General features: G+C 50.4%; 2 long non-coding RNA genes across 2 annotated transcripts; both read left to right on the top strand.

Moving 5' to 3' along the window:
- Positions 1-677: 677 nt before the first annotated feature.
- Positions 678-4,876, top strand: LOC147649980 (uncharacterized). The gene is made up of 5 exons (XR_015277255.1): positions 678-853; positions 948-1,181; positions 1,473-3,991; positions 4,086-4,319; positions 4,612-4,876. It is a non-coding gene; the product is annotated as an uncharacterized LOC147649980 (long non-coding RNA).
- Positions 4,877-13,049: 8,173 nt separating this feature from the next.
- LOC147649979 (uncharacterized) lies at positions 13,050-20,583 on the top strand. The gene is made up of 5 exons (XR_015277256.1): positions 13,050-16,556; positions 16,651-16,884; positions 17,177-19,696; positions 19,791-20,024; positions 20,317-20,583. It is a non-coding gene; the product is annotated as an uncharacterized LOC147649979 (long non-coding RNA).
- Positions 20,584-21,075: the final 492 nt, after the last annotated feature.

Here is a 21,075-nt window from a genome sequence, read left to right as displayed (position 1 = left end):
ACGATGGATATTTTGCTAAACCTCCTTTCAAACAACAGAACTTGGGTTAGCACGACAGAAAAGAAGAAAAGAAAATCTTCGCCAGTTAGAACAGAGCCAGAGTCCCACCATTTCCCCCTCCACTTTTCTTTCTTTTCTACATTTAGAGGTAAAGCTTCCATCTCCAAAAGCTTCCATCTCTCACTTCCTGATGTAGCCATTTGCTACCCTTTAGCCTTGACTGCCACGCATCGGACTGCTGTCCGTGTGGGGCTGGGGATGCTCAGCCTGGAAAGAGAAGGGGGCTGGCGAGGCCTCCCTGCAGCTCTAGGAAAGATGGGCACAGGGAGGAGAAGCCTTTCAACTGCAGGAGTGAGCTTGAAGTTGGATCTAATGAAGCTGCTCTTTTCCACTCCGGCTGCTGGGCCACTGGCCCAGGCTGTGCACAGAGGCTGGGGATGTTCCATCCTTGGCAACATCCAAGGCCAGCTGGGAGCGGGGCTCTGAGCAACCTATTCTAGGGGAAGATCGCTCCGCTTGGAACAAGATGGTCTTTAGGGTCCCTTCCAAGCCCAAGCACCCAGGGATTCCATCATTCATTCTACGGTCTCCGTTGTCCACTTCAGCCTGGGCCTGAACTCCTGGCGGTGATGTCACAGTGCACGCTCCAGCTAGAACTTCCAGCATCCAGCAACGGCCACAACACAACCCTTGGCTCCTTGTGCCAGCACGCTCTTCATTCACCCTGCTCCAAGCCTACCCCTGTCACCTTGTTGCCACCTGCTCCCTGATTCCCCCAGCAGTCCCCAAAGCTCCCCATCGCTTGGATTTTGCTCTCCATCCCTGCAGGATGTCTGCATTTGTTCCAAAAGAGGTATGGTACTATTCCACGGAGGCGGACACCCCGCAGCTGCCTGGCTGGGCTGGAGCTCTGTGGGACAGGGTGGGAAATTTTGCTACCTCTGCAGGCTGGCACAGACGGAGAGGAGGAGACGGACGTCGATACACAGACTGATAGAGAAGAAGCCATGGAAGTGGACGGAGAGGATACTGGAGAGCAAGAGATGGATGTGGATATGTACGAGACAGAGGAAGAGATGGAGGTGGAAACGAAAGATTATGTTGAAGAGATGGATATTGATCTAAAAGACAAGGAGGAAGACATGGTCTTGGGATGAAGACCGATGCCAGCAGCAGAACAGGCAGGTGCTCCCCACAGGCAGAATGGGGCCCCTGCTGCCAGCCTGGGGCCGGGCTGGGCACTTCCTGCTCAGGGACACGCTAGCCCATGCACTGCATTCTGCTGGCCATCCCTGGCCTGGCCTGGGCTTGCTGTGGGCCACACAAGCCCTGTTCCAGTGCCTGGGCCACAGCCCCCAGCCAGGCTCCCTTCTGGCAGCAGAGTCCCACTGGGCCAGTGTCCCAGCCCGGCAGCACATGGAACACCCTTCCGTGCCTGACTGCACTGACCGTGCTACTTGTTTTTCTTGCAGGACTTAGGGACATCACAGACACAGATGCCACCCTGCTGTACATACGTTTTACAGTTGTTGTGTTCAGGATAGAGGTTTTAGAGTTTGTTTAAGTTGTCTGTAAATACGTTTCATAGAGTTTTGTTAGAGCTGTTCTCAGGTAAATAGGTTCTATAGTTTGTTGTTGTTGTTGTTGTTGTTGTTACCAATATTCTTACAGTGTAAATATGTGGTGTAGTTCATTCTTGTTCCTTTTCTTCTACAGATAAACAGTCTTTGATTTTCACACCCCAGTTCTCTTTGCATTTTCTTCGGGCACATTTGCAAAGCTGCGGGTTGTTTCGGGAACAATGTTTGCAGGACTCTAAAAAGAGTATCAAAACCGCTCTGCCACACTCTCAGCTGCTGCTGCTGCCCCAAAAAGCACTGGCTGGCTTTGCTCACACAATCACAGTTGTGGTGGCATTTCTACCACACCACAGGACAGCGATGTTTTCCCTCTTCTCCTGGAAATACCTACAGCACTTGTGGGTAGCAAGGCAAACATGAGCCTCTTTTAGTGGCCCTTGAAATTGGACATGTGAAATGAGGTACACAAAGCCACAGGCCAGCTGAACCTGGCATCTCTGAATGGGTCTTTACATTCTTCCCAGGAAGATGAATGGCAATCACTATTTTGGCAGGGAGGAAAGTGCATCAGCTAGCAATTTGCTGTAGAAAATGTGCTTTCTGCTCCTCTCACAGCCAAAACTCCTACCCATTTCTTGGAAGTCCTTCTTAGATAAGGACCGTGTTCAACTGAGTGACAGTGAAGCCAAATGGCAATGCCGCAATCAATTGTCCTGTACACAATCGCCTTCATCCACGTGGAAGGTTACTCACGGGCACACAAGAGGACGGAAGAAACCCAAATGCATCGTTGGACATAATAAAGTCAGACGTGTGGAGGGATGAAGAAATCTTGCAGAGATATGGAAAGCTGCCCTGAAAACCCAGTTCGGGGAGAGCCTGAGCTCTTTTGTGCTTCTAGGCCTGAAGATGCTCAGCACCTTTCCCAGATGCTCAGTAGGCAGTAGGATTGTGCCTGAATCTGGCTCTGGAAATGCCAGTGCCTCAACTGAGAGCTGTGGCAATGATTTCCATTGCATGGAGAGGGGCCACAGTCCTGCAAGAGTCTTTCAGCAGAGCAAACAGCAGCCTGGAGGGTGGGCCATCTGGACCACTGCATGCTCATCCTTCACCACAATGCAGAGCTGCCATGGATCACTTTTTCCATTTCTCCTGTTGGATATGTTTTGGAGAAGTTGTTCTAGGTGGCTTTGGATGGTGATCCAAGTAGGAAGCAGCCATTCGCCTGCTGTGATATCCTTACAACTAGTCCTAACTTCTCATTGCCTTTGGTTTGATTGGGGGTGTTTTATCTGTTTGTTTGATTGGTTTCTTTGGGTTGGTTTCTTTGTGTTTTTCTCTCTTTTGCTTGGAGTTTCTTTTCCTTTTTTAGAAATGACTGGTGAAGTTGGCACAACCAAACTCCAGAAAACGTAAAGCAGGCTTGACTTTCCAGAAATTGCTTTTGGCTGGCTTTAGCTGCATTCCCCAGGATCACGATCAGCAGTAGATATTTGCAGGTTTTGCTCTGCATCCTCAGCCTGCCCAGATGTTGTTCAGTGTTTCAGCAGTGGAGAAGACGATGGATATTTTGCTAAACCTCCTTTCAAACAACAAAACTTGGGTTAGCACGACAGAAAAGAAGAAAAGAAAATCTTCGCCAGTTAGAACAGAGCCAGAGTCCCACCATTTCCCCCTCCACTTCTCTTTCTTTTCTACATTTAGAGGTAAAGCTTCCATCTCCAAAAGCTTCCATCTCTCACTTCCCGATGTAGCCATTTGCTACCCTTTAGCCTTGACTGCCACGCATCGGACTGCTGTCCGTGTGGGGCTGGGGATGCTCAGCCTGGAAAGAGAAGGGGGCTGGCGAGGCCTCCCTGCAGCTCTAGGAAAGATGGGCACAGAGAGGAGAAGCCTTTCAACTGCAGGAGTGAGCTTGAAGTTGGATCTAATGAAGCTGCTCTTTTCCACTCCGGCTGCTGGGCCACTGGCCCAGGCTGTGCACAGAGGCTGGGGATGCTCCATCCTTGGCAACATCCAAGGCCAGCTGGGAGCGGGGCTCTGAGCAACCTATTCTAGGGGAAGATTGCTCCGCTTGGAGCAAGATGGTCTTTAGGGTCCCTTCCAAGCCCAAGCACCCAGGGATTCCATCATTCATTCTACGGTCTCCGTTGTCCACTTCAGCCTGGGCCTGAACTCCTGGCGGTGATGTCACAGTGCACGCTCCAGCTAGAACTTCCAGCATCCAGCAACGGCCACAACACAACCCTTGGCTCCTTGTGCCAGCACGCTCTTCATTCACCCTGCTCCAAGCCTACCCCTGTCACCTTGTTGCCACCTGCTCCCTGATTCCCCCAGCAGTCCCCAAAGCTCCCCATCGCTTGGATTTTGCTCTCCATCCCTGCAGGATGTCTGCATTTGTTCCAAAAGAGGTATGGTACTATTCCACGGAGGCGGACACCCCGCAGCTGCCTGGCTGGGCTGGAGCTCTGTGGGACAGGGTGGGAAATTTTGCTACCTCTGCAGGCTGGCACAGACGGAGAGGAGGAGACGGACGTCGATACACAGACTGATAGAGAAGAAGCCATGGAAGTGGACGGAGAGGATACTGGAGAGCAAGAGATGGATGTGGATATGTACGAGACAGAGGAAGAGATGGAGGTGGAAACGAAAGATTCTATTGAAGAGATGGATATTGATCTAAAAGACAAGGAGGAAGACATGGTCTTGGGATGAAGACCGATGCCAGCAGCAGAACAGGCAGGTGCTCCCCACAGGCAGAGTGGGTCCCCTGCTGCCAGCCTGGGGCCGGGCTGGGCACTTCCTGCTCAGGGACACGCTAGCCCATGCACTGCATTCTGCTGGCCATCCCTGGCCTGGCCTGGGCTTGCTGTGGGCCACACAAGCCCTGTTCCAGTGCCTGGGCCACAGCCCCCAGCCAGGCTCCCTTCTGGCAGCAGAGTCCCACTGGGCCAGTGTCCCAGCCCGGCAGCACATGGAACACCCTTCCGTGCCTGACTGCACTGACCGTGCTACTTGTTTTTCCTTCCAGGACTTAGGGACATCACAGACACAGATGCCACCCTGCTGTACATACGTTTTACAGTTGTTGTGTTCAGGATAGAGGTTTTAGAGTTTGTTTAAGTTGTCTGTAAATACGTTTCATAGAGTTTTGTTAGAGCTGTTCTCAGGTAAATAGGTTCTATAGTTTGTTGTTGTTGTTGTTGTTGTTGTTACCAATATTCTTACAGTGTAAATATGTGGTGTAGTTCATTCTTGTTCCTTTTCTTCTACAGATAAACAGTCTTTGATTTTCACACCCCAGTTCTCTTTGCATTTTCTTCGGGCACATTTGCAAAGCTGCGGGTTGTTTCGGGAACAATGTTTGCAGGACTCTAAAAAGAGTATCAAAACCGCTCTGCCACACTCTCAGCTGCTGCTGCTGCCCCAAAAAGCACTGGCTGGCTTTGCTCACACAATCACAGTTGTGGTGGCATTTCTACCACACCACAGGACAGCGATGTTTTCCCTCTTCTCCTGGAAATACCTACAGCACTTGTGGGTAGCAAGGCAAACATGAGCCTCTTTTAGTGGCCCTTGAAATTGGACATGTGAAATGAGGTACACAAAGCCACAGGCCAGCTGAACCTGGCATCTCTGAATGGGTCTTTACATTCTTCCCAGGAAGATGAATGGCAATCACTATTTTGGCAGGGAGGAAAGTGCATCAGCTAGCAATTTGCTGTAAGAAAATGTGCTTTCTGCTCCTCTCACAGCCAAAACTCCTACCCATTTCTTGGAAGTCCTTCTTAGATAAGGACCGTGTTCAACTGAGTGACAGTGAAGCCAAATGGCAATGCCGCAATCAATTGTCCTGTACACAATCGCCTTCATCCACGTGGAAGGTTACTCACGGGCACACAAGAGGACGGAAGAAACCCAAATGCATCGTTGGACATAATAAAGTCAGACGTGTGGAGGGATGAAGAAATCTTGCAGAGATATGGAAAGCTGCCCTGAAAACCCAGTTCGGGGAGAGCCTGAGCTCTTTTGTGCTTCTAGGCCTGAAGATGCTCAGCACCTTTCCCAGATGCTCAGCAGGCAGTAGGATTGTGCCTGAATCTGGCTCTGGAAATGCCAGTGCCTCAACTGAGAGCTGTGGCAATGATTTCCATTGCATGGAGAGGGGCCACAGTCCTGCAAGAGTCTTTCAGCAGAGCAAACAGCAGCCTGGAGGGTGGGCCATCTGGACCACTGCATGCTCATCCTTCACCACAATGCAGAGCTGCCATGGATCACTTTTTCCATTTCTCCTGTTGGATATGTTTTGGAGAAGTTGTTCTAGGTGGCTTTGGATGGTGATCCAAGTAGGAAGCAGCCATTCGCCTGCTGTGATATCCTTACAACTAGTCCTAACTTCTCATTGCCTTTGGTTTGATTGGGGGTGTTTTATCTGTTTGTTTGATTGGTTTCTTTGGGTTGGTTTCTTTGTGTTTTTCTCTCTTTTGCTTGGAGTTTCTTTTCCTTTTTTAGAAATGACTGGTGAAGTTGGCACAACCAAACTCCAGAAAACGTAAAGCAGGCTTGACTTTCCAGAAATTGCTTTTGGCTGGCTTTAGCTGCATTCCCCAGGATCACGATCAGCAGTAGATATTTGCAGGTTTTGCTCTGCATCCTCAGCCTGCCCAGATGTTGTTCAGTGTTTCAGCAGTGGAGAAGACGATGGATATTTTGCTAAACCTCCTTTCAAACAACAAAACTTGGGTTAGCACGACAGAAAAGAAGAAAAGAAAATCTTCGCCAGTTAGAACAGAGCCAGAGTCCCACCATTTCCCCCTCCACTTTTCTTTCTTTTCTACATTTAGAGGTAAAGCTTCCATCTCCAAAAGCTTCCATCTCTCACTTCCCGATGTAGCCATTTGCTACCCTTTAGCCTTGACTGCCACGCATCGGACTGCTGTCCGTGTGGGGCTGGGGATGCTCAGCCTGGAAAGAGAAGGGGGCTGGCGAGGCCTCCCTGCAGCTCTAGGAAAGATGGGCACAGGGAGGAGAAGCCTTTCAACTGCAGGAGTGAGCTTGAAGTTGGATCTAATGAAGCTGCTCTTTTCCACTCCGGCTGCTGGGCCACTGGCCCAGGCTGTGCACAGAGGCTGGGGATGCTCCATCCTTGGCAACATCCAAGGCCAGCTGGGAGCGGGGCTCTGAGCAACCTATTCTAGGGGAAGATTGCTCCGCTTGGAGCAAGATGGTCTTTAGGGTCCCTTCCAAGCCCAAGCACCCAGGGATTCCATCATTCATTCTACGGTCTCCGTTGTCCACTTCAGCCTGGGCCTGAACTCCTGGCGGTGATGTCACAGTGCACGCTCCAGCTAGAACTTCCAGCATCCAGCAACGGCCACAACACAACCCTTGGCTCCTTGTGCCAGCACGCTCTTCATTCACCCTGCTCCAAGCCTACCCCTGTCACCTTGTTGCCACCTGCTCCCTGATTCCCCCAGCAGTCCCCAAAGCTCCCCATCGCTTGGATTTTGCTCTCCATCCCTGCAGGATGTCTGCATTTGTTCCAAAAGAGCTATGGTACTATTCCACGGAGGCGGACACCCCGCAGCTGCCTGGCTGGGCTGGAGCTCTGTGGGACAGGGTGGGAAATTTTGCTACCTCTGCAGGCTGGCACAGACGGAGAGGAGGAGACGGACGTCGATACACAGACTGATAGAGAAGAAGCCATGGAAGTGGACGGAGAGGATACTGGAGAGCAAGAGATGGATGTGGATATGTACGAGACAGAGGAAGAGATGGAGGTGGAAACGAAAGATTCTATTGAAGAGATGGATATTGATCTAAAAGACAAGGAGGAAGACATGGTCTTGGGATGAAGACCGATGCCAGCAGCAGAACAGGCAGGTGCTCCCCACAGGCAGAGTGGGTCCCCTGCTGCCAGCCTGGGGCCGGGCTGGGCACTTCCTGCTCAGGGACACGCTAGCCCATGCACTGCATTCTGCTGGCCATCCCTGGCCTGGCCTGGGCTTGCTGTGGGCCACACAAGCCCTGTTCCAGTGCCTGGGCCACAGCCCCCAGCCAGGCTCCCTTCTGGCAGCAGAGTCCCACTGGGCCAGTGTCCCAGCCCGGCAGCACATGGAACACCCTTCCGTGCCTGACTGCACTGACCGTGCTACTTGTTTTTCCTTCCAGGACTTAGGGACATCACAGACACAGATGCCACCCTGCTGTACATACGTTTTACAGTTGTTGTGTTCAGGATAGAGGTTTTAGAGTTTGTTTAAGTTGTCTGTAAATACGTTTCATAGAGTTTTGTTAGAGCTGTTCTCAGGTAAATAGGTTCTATAGTTTGTTGTTGTTGTTGTTGTTGTTGTTACCAATATTCTTACAGTGTAAATATGTGGTGTAGTTCATTCTTGTTCCTTTTCTTCTACAGATAAACAGTCTTTGATTTTCACACCCCAGTTCTCTTTGCATTTTCTTCGGGCACATTTGCAAAGCTGCGGGTTGTTTCGGGAACAATGTTTGCAGGACTCTAAAAAGAGTATCAAAACCGCTCTGCCACACTCTCAGCTGCTGCTGCTGCCCCAAAAAGCACTGGCTGGCTTTGCTCACACAATCACAGTTGTGGTGGCATTTCTACCACACCACAGGACAGCGATGTTTTCCCTCTTCTCCTGGAAATACCTACAGCACTTGTGGGTAGCAAGGCAAACATGAGCCTCTTTTAGTGGCCCTTGAAATTGGACATGTGAAATGAGGTACACAAAGCCACAGGCCAGCTGAACCTGGCATCTCTGAATGGGTCTTTACATTCTTCCCAGGAAGATGAATGGCAATCACTATTTTGGCAGGGAGGAAAGTGCATCAGCTAGCAATTTGCTGTAGAAAATTTGCTTTCTGCTCCTCTCACAGCCAAAACTCCTACCCATTTCTTGGAAGTCCTTCTTAGATAAGGACCGTGTTCAACTGAGTGACAGTGAAGCCAAATGGCAATGCCGCAATCAATTGTCCTGTACACAATCGCCTTCATCCACGTGGAAGGTTACTCACGGGCACACAAGAGGACGGAAGAAACCCAAATGCATCGTTGGACATAATAAAGTCAGACGTGTGGAGGGATGAAGAAATCTTGCAGAGATATGGAAAGCTGCCCTGAAAACCCAGTTCGGGGAGAGCCTGAGCTCTTTTGTGCTTCTAGGCCTGAAGATGCTCAGCACCTTTCCCAGATGCTCAGTAGGCAGTAGGATTGTGCCTGAATCTGGCTCTGGAAATGCCAGTGCCTCAACTGAGAGCTGTGGCAATGATTTCCATTGCATGGAGAGGGGCCACAGTCCTGCAAGAGTCTTTCAGCAGAGCAAACAGCAGCCTGGAGGGTGGGCCATCTGGACCACTGCATGCTCATCCTTCACCACAATGCAGAGCTGCCATGGATCACTTTTTCCATTTCTCCTGTTGGATATGTTTTGGAGAAGTTGTTCTAGGTGGCTTTGGATGGTGATCCAAGTAGGAAGCAGCCATTCGCCTGCTGTGATATCCTTACAACTAGTCCTAACTTCTCATTGCCTTTGGTTTGATTGGGGGTGTTTTATCTGTTTGTTTGATTGGTTTCTTTGGGTTGGTTTCTTTGTGTTTTTCTCTCTTTTGCTTGGAGTTTCTTTTCCTTTTTTAGAAATGACTGGTGAAGTTGGCACAACCAAACTCCAGAAAACGTAAAGCAGGCTTGACTTTCCAGAAATTGCTTTTGGCTGGCTTTAGCTGCATTCCCCAGGATCACGATCAGCAGTAGATATTTGCAGGTTTTGCTCTGCATCCTCAGCCTGCCCAGATGTTGTTCAGTGTTTCAGCAGTGGAGAAGACGATGGATATTTTGCTAAACCTCCTTTCAAACAACAAAACTTGGGTTAGCACGACAGAAAAGAAGAAAAGAAAATCTTCGCCAGTTAGAACAGAGCCAGAGTCCCACCATTTCCCCCTCCACTTCTCTTTCTTTTCTACATTTAGAGGTAAAGCTTCCATCTCCAAAAGCTTCCATCTCTCACTTCCCGATGTAGCCATTTGCTACCCTTTAGCCTTGACTGCCACGCATCGGACTGCTGTCCGTGTGGGGCTGGGGATGCTCAGCCTGGAAAGAGAAGGGGGCTGGCGAGGCCTCCCTGCAGCTCTAGGAAAGATGGGCACAGAGAGGAGAAGCCTTTCAACTGCAGGAGTGAGCTTGAAGTTGGATCTAATGAAGCTGCTCTTTTCCACTCCGGCTGCTGGGCCACTGGCCCAGGCTGTGCACAGAGGCTGGGGATGCTCCATCCTTGGCAACATCCAAGGCCAGCTGGGAGCGGGGCTCTGAGCAACCTATTCTAGGGGAAGATTGCTCCGCTTGGAGCAAGATGGTCTTTAGGGTCCCTTCCAAGCCCAAGCACCCAGGGATTCCATCATTCATTCTACGGTCTCCGTTGTCCACTTCAGCCTGGGCCTGAACTCCTGGCGGTGATGTCACAGTGCACGCTCCAGCTAGAACTTCCAGCATCCAGCAACGGCCACAACACAACCCTTGGCTCCTTGTGCCAGCACGCTCTTCATTCACCCTGCTCCAAGCCTACCCCTGTCACCTTGTTGCCACCTGCTCCCTGATTCCCCCAGCAGTCCCCAAAGCTCCCCATCGCTTGGATTTTGCTCTCCATCCCTGCAGGATGTCTGCATTTGTTCCAAAAGAGGTATGGTACTATTCCACGGAGGCGGACACCCCGCAGCTGCCTGGCTGGGCTGGAGCTCTGTGGGACAGGGTGGGAAATTTTGCTACCTCTGCAGGCTGGCACAGACAGAGAGGAGGAGACGGACGTCGATACACAGACTGATAGAGAAGAAGCCATGGAAGTGGACGGAGAGGATACTGGAGAGCAAGAGATGGATGTGGATATGTACGAGACAGAGGAAGAGATGGAGGTGGAAACGAAAGATTCTATTGAAGAGATGGATATTGATCTAAAAGACAAGGAGGAAGACATGGTCTTGGGATGAAGACCGATGCCAGCAGCAGAACAGGCAGGTGCTCCCCACAGGCAGAGTGGGTCCCCTGCTGCCAGCCTGGGGCCGGGCTGGGCACTTCCTGCTCAGGGACACGCTAGCCCATGCACTGCATTCTGCTGGCCATCCCTGGCCTGGCCTGGGCTTGCTGTGGGCCACACAAGCCCTGTTCCAGTGCCTGGGCCACAGCCCCCAGCCAGGCTCCCTTCTGGCAGCAGAGTCCCACTGGGCCAGTGTCCCAGCCCGGCAGCACATGGAACACCCTTCCGTGCCTGACTGCACTGACCGTGCTACTTGTTTTTCCTTCCAGGACTTAGGGACATCACAGACACAGATGCCACCCTGCTGTACATACGTTTTACAGTTGTTGTGTTCAGGATAGAGGTTTTAGAGTTTGTTTAAGTTGTCTGTAAATACGTTTCATAGAGTTTTGTTAGAGCTGTTCTCAGGTAAATAGGTTCTATAGTTTGTTGTTGTTGTTGTTGTTGTTGTTACCAATATTCTTACAGTGTAAATATGTGGTGTAGTTCATTCTTGTTCCTTTTCTTCTACAGATAAACAGTCTTTGATTTTCACACCCCAGTTCTCTTTGCATTTTCTTCGGGCACATTTGCAAAGCTGCGGGTTGTTTCGGGAACAATGTTTGCAGGACTCTAAAAAGAGTATCAAAACCGCTCTGCCACACTCTCAGCTGCTGCTGCTGCCCCAAAAAGCACTGGCTGGCTTTGCTCACACAATCACAGTTGTGGTGGCATTTCTACCACACCACAGGACAGCGATGTTTTCCCTCTTCTCCTGGAAATACCTACAGCACTTGTGGGTAGCAAGGCAAACATGAGCCTCTTTTAGTGGCCCTTGAAATTGGACATGTGAAATGAGGTACACAAAGCCACAGGCCAGCTGAACCTGGCATCTCTGAATGGGTCTTTACATTCTTCCCAGGAAGATGAATGGCAATCACTATTTTGGCAGGGAGGAAAGTGCATCAGCTAGCAATTTGCTGTAAGAAAATGTGCTTTCTGCTCCTCTCACAGCCAAAACTCCTACCCATTTCTTGGAAGTCCTTCTTAGATAAGGACCGTGTTCAACTGAGTGACAGTGAAGCCAAATGGCAATGCCGCAATCAATTGTCCTGTACACAATCGCCTTCATCCACGTGGAAGGTTACTCACGGGCACACAAGAGGACGGAAGAAACCCAAATGCATCGTTGGACATAATAAAGTCAGACGTGTGGAGGGATGAAGAAATCTTGCAGAGATATGGAAAGCTGCCCTGAAAACCCAGTTCGGGGAGAGCCTGAGCTCTTTTGTGCTTCTAGGCCTGAAGATGCTCAGCACCTTTCCCAGATGCTCAGCAGGCAGTAGGATTGTGCCTGAATCTGGCTCTGGAAATGCCAGTGCCTCAACTGAGAGCTGTGGCAATGATTTCCATTGCATGGAGAGGGGCCACAGTCCTGCAAGAGTCTTTCAGCAGAGCAAACAGCAGCCTGGAGGGTGGGCCATCTGGACCACTGCATGCTCATCCTTCACCACAATGCAGAGCTGCCATGGATCACTTTTTCCATTTCTCCTGTTGGATATGTTTTGGAGAAGTTGTTCTAGGTGGCTTTGGATGGTGATCCAAGTAGGAAGCAGCCATTCGCCTGCTGTGATATCCTTACAACTAGTCCTAACTTCTCATTGCCTTTGGTTTGATTGGGGGTGTTTTATCTGTTTGTTTGATTGGTTTCTTTGGGTTGGTTTCTTTGTGTTTTTCTCTCTTTTGCTTGGAGTTTCTTTTCCTTTTTTAGAAATGACTGGTGAAGTTGGCACAACCAAACTCCAGAAAACGTAAAGCAGGCTTGACTTTCCAGAAATTGCTTTTGGCTGGCTTTAGCTGCATTCCCCAGGATCACGATCAGCAGTAGATATTTGCAGGTTTTGCTCTGCATCCTCAGCCTGCCCAGATGTTGTTCAGTGTTTCAGCAGTGGAGAAGACGATGGATATTTTGCTAAACCTCCTTTCAAACAACAAAACTTGGGTTAGCACGACAGAAAAGAAGAAAAGAAAATCTTCGCCAGTTAGAACAGAGCCAGAGTCCCACCATTTCCCCCTCCACTTTTCTTTCTTTTCTACATTTAGAGGTAAAGCTTCCATCTCCAAAAGCTTCCATCTCTCACTTCCCGATGTAGCCATTTGCTACCCTTTAGCCTTGACTGCCACGCATCGGACTGCTGTCCGTGTGGGGCTGGGGATGCTCAGCCTGGAAAGAGAAGGGGGCTGGCGAGGCCTCCCTGCAGCTCTAGGAAAGATGGGCACAGGGAGGAGAAGCCTTTCAACTGCAGGAGTGAGCTTGAAGTTGGATCTAATGAAGCTGCTCTTTTCCACTCCGGCTGCTGGGCCACTGGCCCAGGCTGTGCACAGAGGCTGGGGATGCTCCATCCTTGGCAACATCCAAGGCCAGCTGGGAGCGGGGCTCTGAGCAACCTATTCTAGGGGAAGATTGCTCCGCTTGGAGCAAGATGGTCTTTAGGGTCCCTTCCAAGCCCAAGCACCCAGGGATTCCATCATTCATTCTACGGTCTCCGTTGTCCACTTCAGCCTGGGCCTGAACTCCTGGCGGTGATGTCACAGTGCACGCTCCAGCTAGAACTTCCAGCATCCAGCAACGGCCACAACACAACCCTTGGCTCCTTGTGCCAGCACGCTCTTCATTCACCCTGCTCCAAGCCTACCCCTGTCACCTTGTTGCCACCTGCTCCCTGATTCCCCCAGCAGTCCCCAAAGCTCCCCATCGCTTGGATTTTGCTCTCCATCCCTGCAGGATGTCTGCATTTGTTCCAAAAGAGCTATGGTACTATTCCACGGAGGCGGACACCCCGCAGCTGCCTGGCTGGGCTGGAGCTCTGTGGGACAGGGTGGGAAATTTTGCTACCTCTGCAGGCTGGCACAGACGGAGAGGAGGAGACGGACGTCGATACACAGACTGATAGAGAAGAAGCCATGGAAGTGGACGGAGAGGATACTGGAGAGCAAGAGATGGATGTGGATATGTACGAGACAGAGGAAGAGATGGAGGTGGAAACGAAAGATTCTATTGAAGAGATGGATATTGATCTAAAAGACAAGGAGGAAGACATGGTCTTGGGATGAAGACCGATGCCAGCAGCAGAACAGGCAGGTGCTCCCCACAGGCAGAGTGGGTCCCCTGCTGCCAGCCTGGGGCCGGGCTGGGCACTTCCTGCTCAGGGACACGCTAGCCCATGCACTGCATTCTGCTGGCCATCCCTGGCCTGGCCTGGGCTTGCTGTGGGCCACACAAGCCCTGTTCCAGTGCCTGGGCCACAGCCCCCAGCCAGGCTCCCTTCTGGCAGCAGAGTCCCACTGGGCCAGTGTCCCAGCCCGGCAGCACATGGAACACCCTTCCGTGCCTGACTGCACTGACCGTGCTACTTGTTTTTCCTTCCAGGACTTAGGGACATCACAGACACAGATGCCACCCTGCTGTACATACGTTTTACAGTTGTTGTGTTCAGGATAGAGGTTTTAGAGTTTGTTTAAGTTGTCTGTAAATACGTTTCATAGAGTTTTGTTAGAGCTGTTCTCAGGTAAATAGGTTCTATAGTTTGTTGTTGTTGTTGTTGTTGTTGTTACCAATATTCTTACAGTGTAAATATGTGGTGTAGTTCATTCTTGTTCCTTTTCTTCTACAGATAAACAGTCTTTGATTTTCACACCCCAGTTCTCTTTGCATTTTCTTCGGGCACATTTGCAAAGCTGCGGGTTGTTTCGGGAACAATGTTTGCAGGACTCTAAAAAGAGTATCAAAACCGCTCTGCCACACTCTCAGCTGCTGCTGCTGCCCCAAAAAGCACTGGCTGGCTTTGCTCACACAATCACAGTTGTGGTGGCATTTCTACCACACCACAGGACAGCGATGTTTTCCCTCTTCTCCTGGAAATACCTACAGCACTTGTGGGTAGCAAGGCAAACATGAGCCTCTTTTAGTGGCCCTTGAAATTGGACATGTGAAATGAGGTACACAAAGCCACAGGCCAGCTGAACCTGGCATCTCTGAATGGGTCTTTACATTCTTCCCAGGAAGATGAATGGCAATCACTATTTTGGCAGGGAGGAAAGTGCATCAGCTAGCAATTTGCTGTAGAAAATTTGCTTTCTGCTCCTCTCACAGCCAAAACTCCTACCCATTTCTTGGAAGTCCTTCTTAGATAAGGACCGTGTTCAACTGAGTGACAGTGAAGCCAAATGGCAATGCCGCAATCAATTGTCCTGTACACAATCGCCTTCATCCACGTGGAAGGTTACTCACGGGCACACAAGAGGACGGAAGAAACCCAAATGCATCGTTGGACATAATAAAGTCAGACGTGTGGAGGGATGAAGAAATCTTGCAGAGATATGGAAAGCTGCCCTGAAAACCCAGTTCGGGGAGAGCCTGAGCTCTTTTGTGCTTCTAGGCCTGAAGATGCTCAGCACCTTTCCCAGATGCTCAGCAGGCAGTAGGATTGTGCCTGAATCTGGCTCTGGAAATGCCAGTGCCTCAACTGAGAGCTGTGGCAATGATTTCCATTGCATGGAGAGGGGCCACAGTCCTGCAAGAGTCTTTCAGCAGAGCAAACAGCAGCCTGGAGGGTGAGCAATGCTGCATCTGGACCACTGCATGCTCATCCTTCACCACAATGCAGAGCTGCCATGGATCACTTTTTCCATTTCTCCTGTTGGATATGTTTTGGAGAAGTTGTTCTAGGTGGCTTTGGATGGTGATCCAAGTAGGAAGCAGCCATTCGCCTGCTGTGATATCCTTACAACTAGTCCTAACTTCTCATTGCCTTTGGTTTGATTGGGGGTGTTTTATCTGTTTGTTTGATTGGTTTCTTTGGGTTGGTTTCTTTGTGTTTTTCTCTCTTTTGCTTGGAGTTTCTTTTCCTTTTTTAGAAATGACTGGTGAAGTTGGCACAACCAAACTCCAGAAAACGTAAAGCAGGCTTGACTTTCCAGAAATTGCTTTTGGCTGGCTTTAGCTGCATTCCCCAGGATCACGATCAGCAGTAGATATTTGCAGGTTTTGCTCTGCATCCTCAGCCTGCCCAGATGTTGTTCAGTGTTTCAGCAGTGGAGAAGACGATGGATATTTTGCTAAACCTCCTTTCAAACAACAAAACTTGGGTTAGCACGACAGAAAAGAAGAAAAGAAAATCTTCGCCAGTTAGAACAGAGCCAGAGTCCCACCATTTCCCCCTCCACTTCTCTTTCTTTTCTACATTTAGAGGTAAAGCTTCCATCTCCAAAAGCTTCCATCTCTCACTTCCCGATGTAGCCATTTGCTACCCTTTAGCCTTGACTGCCACGCATCGGACTGCTGTCCGTGTGGGGCTGGGGATGCTCAGCCTGGAAAGAGAAGGGGGCTGGCGAGGCCTCCCTGCAGCTCTAGGAAAGATGGGCACAGAGAGGAGAAGCCTTTCAACTGCAGGAGTGAGCTTGAAGTTGGATCTAATGAAGCTGCTCTTTTCCACTCCGGCTGCTGGGCCACTGGCCCAGGCTGTGCACAGAGGCTGGGGATGCTCCATCCTTGGCAACATCCAAGGCCAGCTGGGAGCGGGGCTCTGAGCAACCTATTCTAGGGGAAGATTGCTCCGCTTGGAGCAAGATGGTCTTTAGGGTCCCTTCCAAGCCCAAGCACCCAGGGATTCCATCATTCATTCTACGGTCTCCGTTGTCCACTTCAGCCTGGGCCTGAACTCCTGGCGGTGATGTCACAGTGCACGCTCCAGCTAGAACTTCCAGCATCCAGCAACGGCCACAACACAACCCTTGGCTCCTTGTGCCAGCACGCTCTTCATTCACCCTGCTCCAAGCCTACCCCTGTCACCTTGTTGCCACCTGCTCCCTGATTCCCCCAGCAGTCCCCAAAGCTCCCCATCGCTTGGATTTTGCTCTCCATCCCTGCAGGATGTCTGCATTTGTTCCAAAAGAGGTATGGTACTATTCCACGGAGGCGGACACCCCGCAGCTGCCTGGCTGGGCTGGAGCTCTGTGGGACAGGGTGGGAAATTTTGCTACCTCTGCAGGCTGGCACAGACAGAGAGGAGGAGACGGACGTCGATACACAGACTGATAGAGAAGAAGCCATGGAAGTGGACGGAGAGGATACTGGAGAGCAAGAGATGGATGTGGATATGTACGAGACAGAGGAAGAGATGGAGGTGGAAACGAAAGATTCTATTGAAGAGATGGATATTGATCTAAAAGACAAGGAGGAAGACATGGTCTTGGGATGAAGACCGATGCCAGCAGCAGAACAGGCAGGTGCTCCCCACAGGCAGAGTGGGTCCCCTGCTGCCAGCCTGGGGCCGGGCTGGGCACTTCCTGCTCAGGGACACGCTAGCCCATGCACTGCATTCTGCTGGCCATCCCTGGCCTGGCCTGGGCTTGCTGTGGGCCACACAAGCCCTGTTCCAGTGCCTGGGCCACAGCCCCCAGCCAGGCTCCCTTCTGGCAGCAGAGTCCCACTGGGCCAGTGTCCCAGCCCGGCAGCACATGGAACACCCTTCCGTGCCTGACTGCACTGACCGTGCTACTTGTTTTTCCTTCCAGGACTTAGGGACATCACAGACACAGATGCCACCCTGCTGTACATACGTTTTACAGTTGTTGTGTTCAGGATAGAGGTTTTAGAGTTTGTTTAAGTTGTCTGTAAATACGTTTCATAGAGTTTTGTTAGAGCTGTTCTCAGGTAAATAGGTTCTATAGTTTGTTGTTGTTGTTGTTGTTGTTGTTACCAATATTCTTACAGTGTAAATATGTGGTGTAGTTCATTCTTGTTCCTTTTCTTCTACAGATAAACAGTCTTTGATTTTCACACCCCAGTTCTCTTTGCATTTTCTTCGGGCACATTTGCAAAGCTGCGGGTTGTTTCGGGAACAATGTTTGCAGGACTCTAAAAAGAGTATCAAAACCGCTCTGCCACACTCTCAGCTGCTGCTGCTGCCCCAAAAAGCACTGGCTGGCTTTGCTCACACAATCACAGTTGTGGTGGCATTTCTACCACACCACAGGACAGCGATGTTTTCCCTCTTCTCCTGGAAATACCTACAGCACTTGTGGGTAGCAAGGCAAACATGAGCCTCTTTTAGTGGCCCTTGAAATTGGACATGTGAAATGAGGTACACAAAGCCACAGGCCAGCTGAACCTGGCATCTCTGAATGGGTCTTTACATTCTTCCCAGGAAGATGAATGGCAATCACTATTTTGGCAGGGAGGAAAGTGCATCAGCTAGCAATTTGCTGTAAGAAAATGTGCTTTCTGCTCCTCTCACAGCCAAAACTCCTACCCATTTCTTGGAAGTCCTTCTTAGATAAGGACCGTGTTCAACTGAGTGACAGTGAAGCCAAATGGCAATGCCGCAATCAATTGTCCTGTACACAATCGCCTTCATCCACGTGGAAGGTTACTCACGGGCACACAAGAGGACGGAAGAAACCCAAATGCATCGTTGGACATAATAAAGTCAGACGTGTGGAGGGATGAAGAAATCTTGCAGAGATATGGAAAGCTGCCCTGAAAACCCAGTTCGGGGAGAGCCTGAGCTCTTTTGTGCTTCTAGGCCTGAAGATGCTCAGCACCTTTCCCAGATGCTCAGTAGGCAGTAGGATTGTGCCTGAATCTGGCTCTGGAAATGCCAGTGCCTCAACTGAGAGCTGTGGCAATGATTTCCATTGCATGGAGAGGGGCCACAGTCCTGCAAGAGTCTTTCAGCAGAGCAAACAGCAGCCTGGAGGGTGGGCCATCTGGACCACTGCATGCTCATCCTTCACCACAATGCAGAGCTGCCATGGATCACTTTTTCCATTTCTCCTGTTGGATATGTTTTGGAGAAGTTGTTCTAGGTGGCTTTGGATGGTGATCCAAGTAGGAAGCAGCCATTCGCCTGCTGTGATATCCTTACAACTAGTCCTAACTTCTCATTGCCTTTGGTTTGATTGGGGGTGTTTTATCTGTTTGTTTGATTGGTTTCTTTGGGTTGGTTTCTTTGTGTTTTTCTCTCTTTTGCTTGGAGTTTCTTTTCCTTTTTTAGAAATGACTGGTGAAGTTGGCACAACCAAACTCCAGAAAACGTAAAGCAGGCTTGACTTTCCAGAAATTGCTTTTGGCTGGCTTTAGCTGCATTCCCCAGGATCACGATCAGCAGTAGATATTTGCAGGTTTTGCTCTGCATCCTCAGCCTGCCCAGATGTTGTTCAGTGTTTCAGCAGTGGAGAAGACGATGGATATTTTGCTAAACCTCCTTTCAAACAACAAAACTTGGGTTAGCACGACAGAAAAGAAGAAAAGAAAATCTTCGCCAGTTAGAACAGAGCCAGAGTCCCACCATTTCCCCCTCCACTTTTCTTTCTTTTCTACATTTAGAGGTAAAGCTTCCATCTCCAAAAGCTTCCATCTCTCACTTCCCGATGTAGCCATTTGCTACCCTTTAGCCTTGACTGCCACGCATCGGACTGCTGTCCGTGTGGGGCTGGGGATGCTCAGCCTGGAAAGAGAAGGGGGCTGGCGAGGCCTCCCTGCAGCTCTAGGAAAGATGGGCACAGGGAGGAGAAGCCTTTCAACTGCAGGAGTGAGCTTGAAGTTGGATCTAATGAAGCTGCTCTTTTCCACTCCGGCTGCTGGGCCACTGGCCCAGGCTGTGCACAGAGGCTGGGGATGCTCCATCCTTGGCAACATCCAAGGCCAGCTGGGAGCGGGGCTCTGAGCAACCTATTCTAGGGGAAGATTGCTCCGCTTGGAGCAAGATGGTCTTTAGGGTCCCTTCCAAGCCCAAGCACCCAGGGATTCCATCATTCATTCTACGGTCTCCGTTGTCCACTTCAGCCTGGGCCTGAACTCCTGGCGGTGATGTCACAGTGCACGCTCCAGCTAGAACTTCCAGCATCCAGCAACGGCCACAACACAACCCTTGGCTCCTTGTGCCAGCACGCTCTTCATTCACCCTGCTCCAAGCCTACCCCTGTCACCTTGTTGCCACCTGCTCCCTGATTCCCCCAGCAGTCCCCAAAGCTCCCCATCGCTTGGATTTTGCTCTCCATCCCTGCAGGATGTCTGCATTTGTTCCAAAAGAGGTATGGTACTATTCCACGGAGGCGGACACCCCGCAGCTGCCTGGCTGGGCTGGAGCTCTGTGGGACAGGGTGGGAAATTTTGCTACCTCTGCAGGCTGGCACAGACGGAGAGGAGGAGACGGACGTCGATACACAGACTGATAGAGAAGAAGCCATGGAAGTGGACGGAGAGGATACTGGAGAGCAAGAGATGGATGTGGATATGTACGAGACAGAGGAAGAGATGGAGGTGGAAACGAAAGATTCTATTGAAGAGATGGATATTGATCTAAAAGACAAGGAGGAAGACATGGTCTTGGGATGAAGACCGATGCCAGCAGCAGAACAGGCAGGTCCTCCCCACAGGCAGAGTGGGTCCCCTGCTGCCAGCCTGGGGCCGGGCTGGGCACTTCCTGCTCAGGGACACGCTAGCCCATGCACTGCATTCTGCTGGCCATCCCTGGCCTGGCCTGGGCTTGCTGTGGGCCACACAAGCCCTGTTCCAGTGCCTGGGCCACAGCCCCCAGCCAGGCTCCCTTCTGGCAGCAGAGTCCCACTGGGCCAGTGTCCCAGCCCGGCAGCACATGGAACACCCTTCCGTGCCTGACTGCACTGACCGTGCTACTTGTTTTTCCTTCCAGGACTTAGGGACATCACAGACACAGATGCCACCCTGCTGTACATACGTTTTACAGTTGTTGTGTTCAGGATAGAGGTTTTAGAGTTTGTTTAAGTTGTCTGTAAATACGTTTCATAGAGTTTTGTTAGAGCTGTTCTCAGGTAAATAGGTTCTATAGTTTGTTGTTGTTGTTGTTGTTGTTGTTACCAATATTCTTACAGTGTAAATATGTGGTGTAGTTCATTCTTGTTCCTTTTCTTCTACAGATAAACAGTCTTTGATTTTCACACCCCAGTTCTCTTTGCATTTTCTTCGGGCACATTTGCAAAGCTGCGGGTTGTTTCGGGAACAATGTTTGCAGGACTCTAAAAAGAGTATCAAAACCGCTCTGCCACACTCTCAGCTGCTGCTGCTGCCCCAAAAAGCACTGGCTGGCTTTGCTCACACAATCACAGTTGTGGTGGCATTTCTACCACACCACAGGACAGCGATGTTTTCCCTCTTCTCCTGGAAATACCTACAGCACTTGTGGGTAGCAAGGCAAACATGAGCCTCTTTTAGTGGCCCTTGAAATTGGACATGTGAAATGAGGTACACAAAGCCACAGGCCAGCTGAACCTGGCATCTCTGAATGGGTCTTTACATTCTTCCCAGGAAGATGAATGGCAATCACTATTTTGGCAGGGAGGAAAGTGCATCAGCTAGCAATTTGCTGTAGAAAATTTGCTTTCTGCTCCTCTCACAGCCAAAACTCCTACCCATTTCTTGGAAGTCCTTCTTA

Source organism: Cyanistes caeruleus, chromosome 17 (genome assembly GCF_971803275.1).
Source record: "Cyanistes caeruleus chromosome 17, bCyaCae1.hap1.1, whole genome shotgun sequence".
Lineage (NCBI taxonomy): Eukaryota > Metazoa > Chordata > Aves > Passeriformes > Paridae > Cyanistes > Cyanistes caeruleus.
This window is presented reverse-complemented; position numbering and strand designations above follow the sequence as displayed.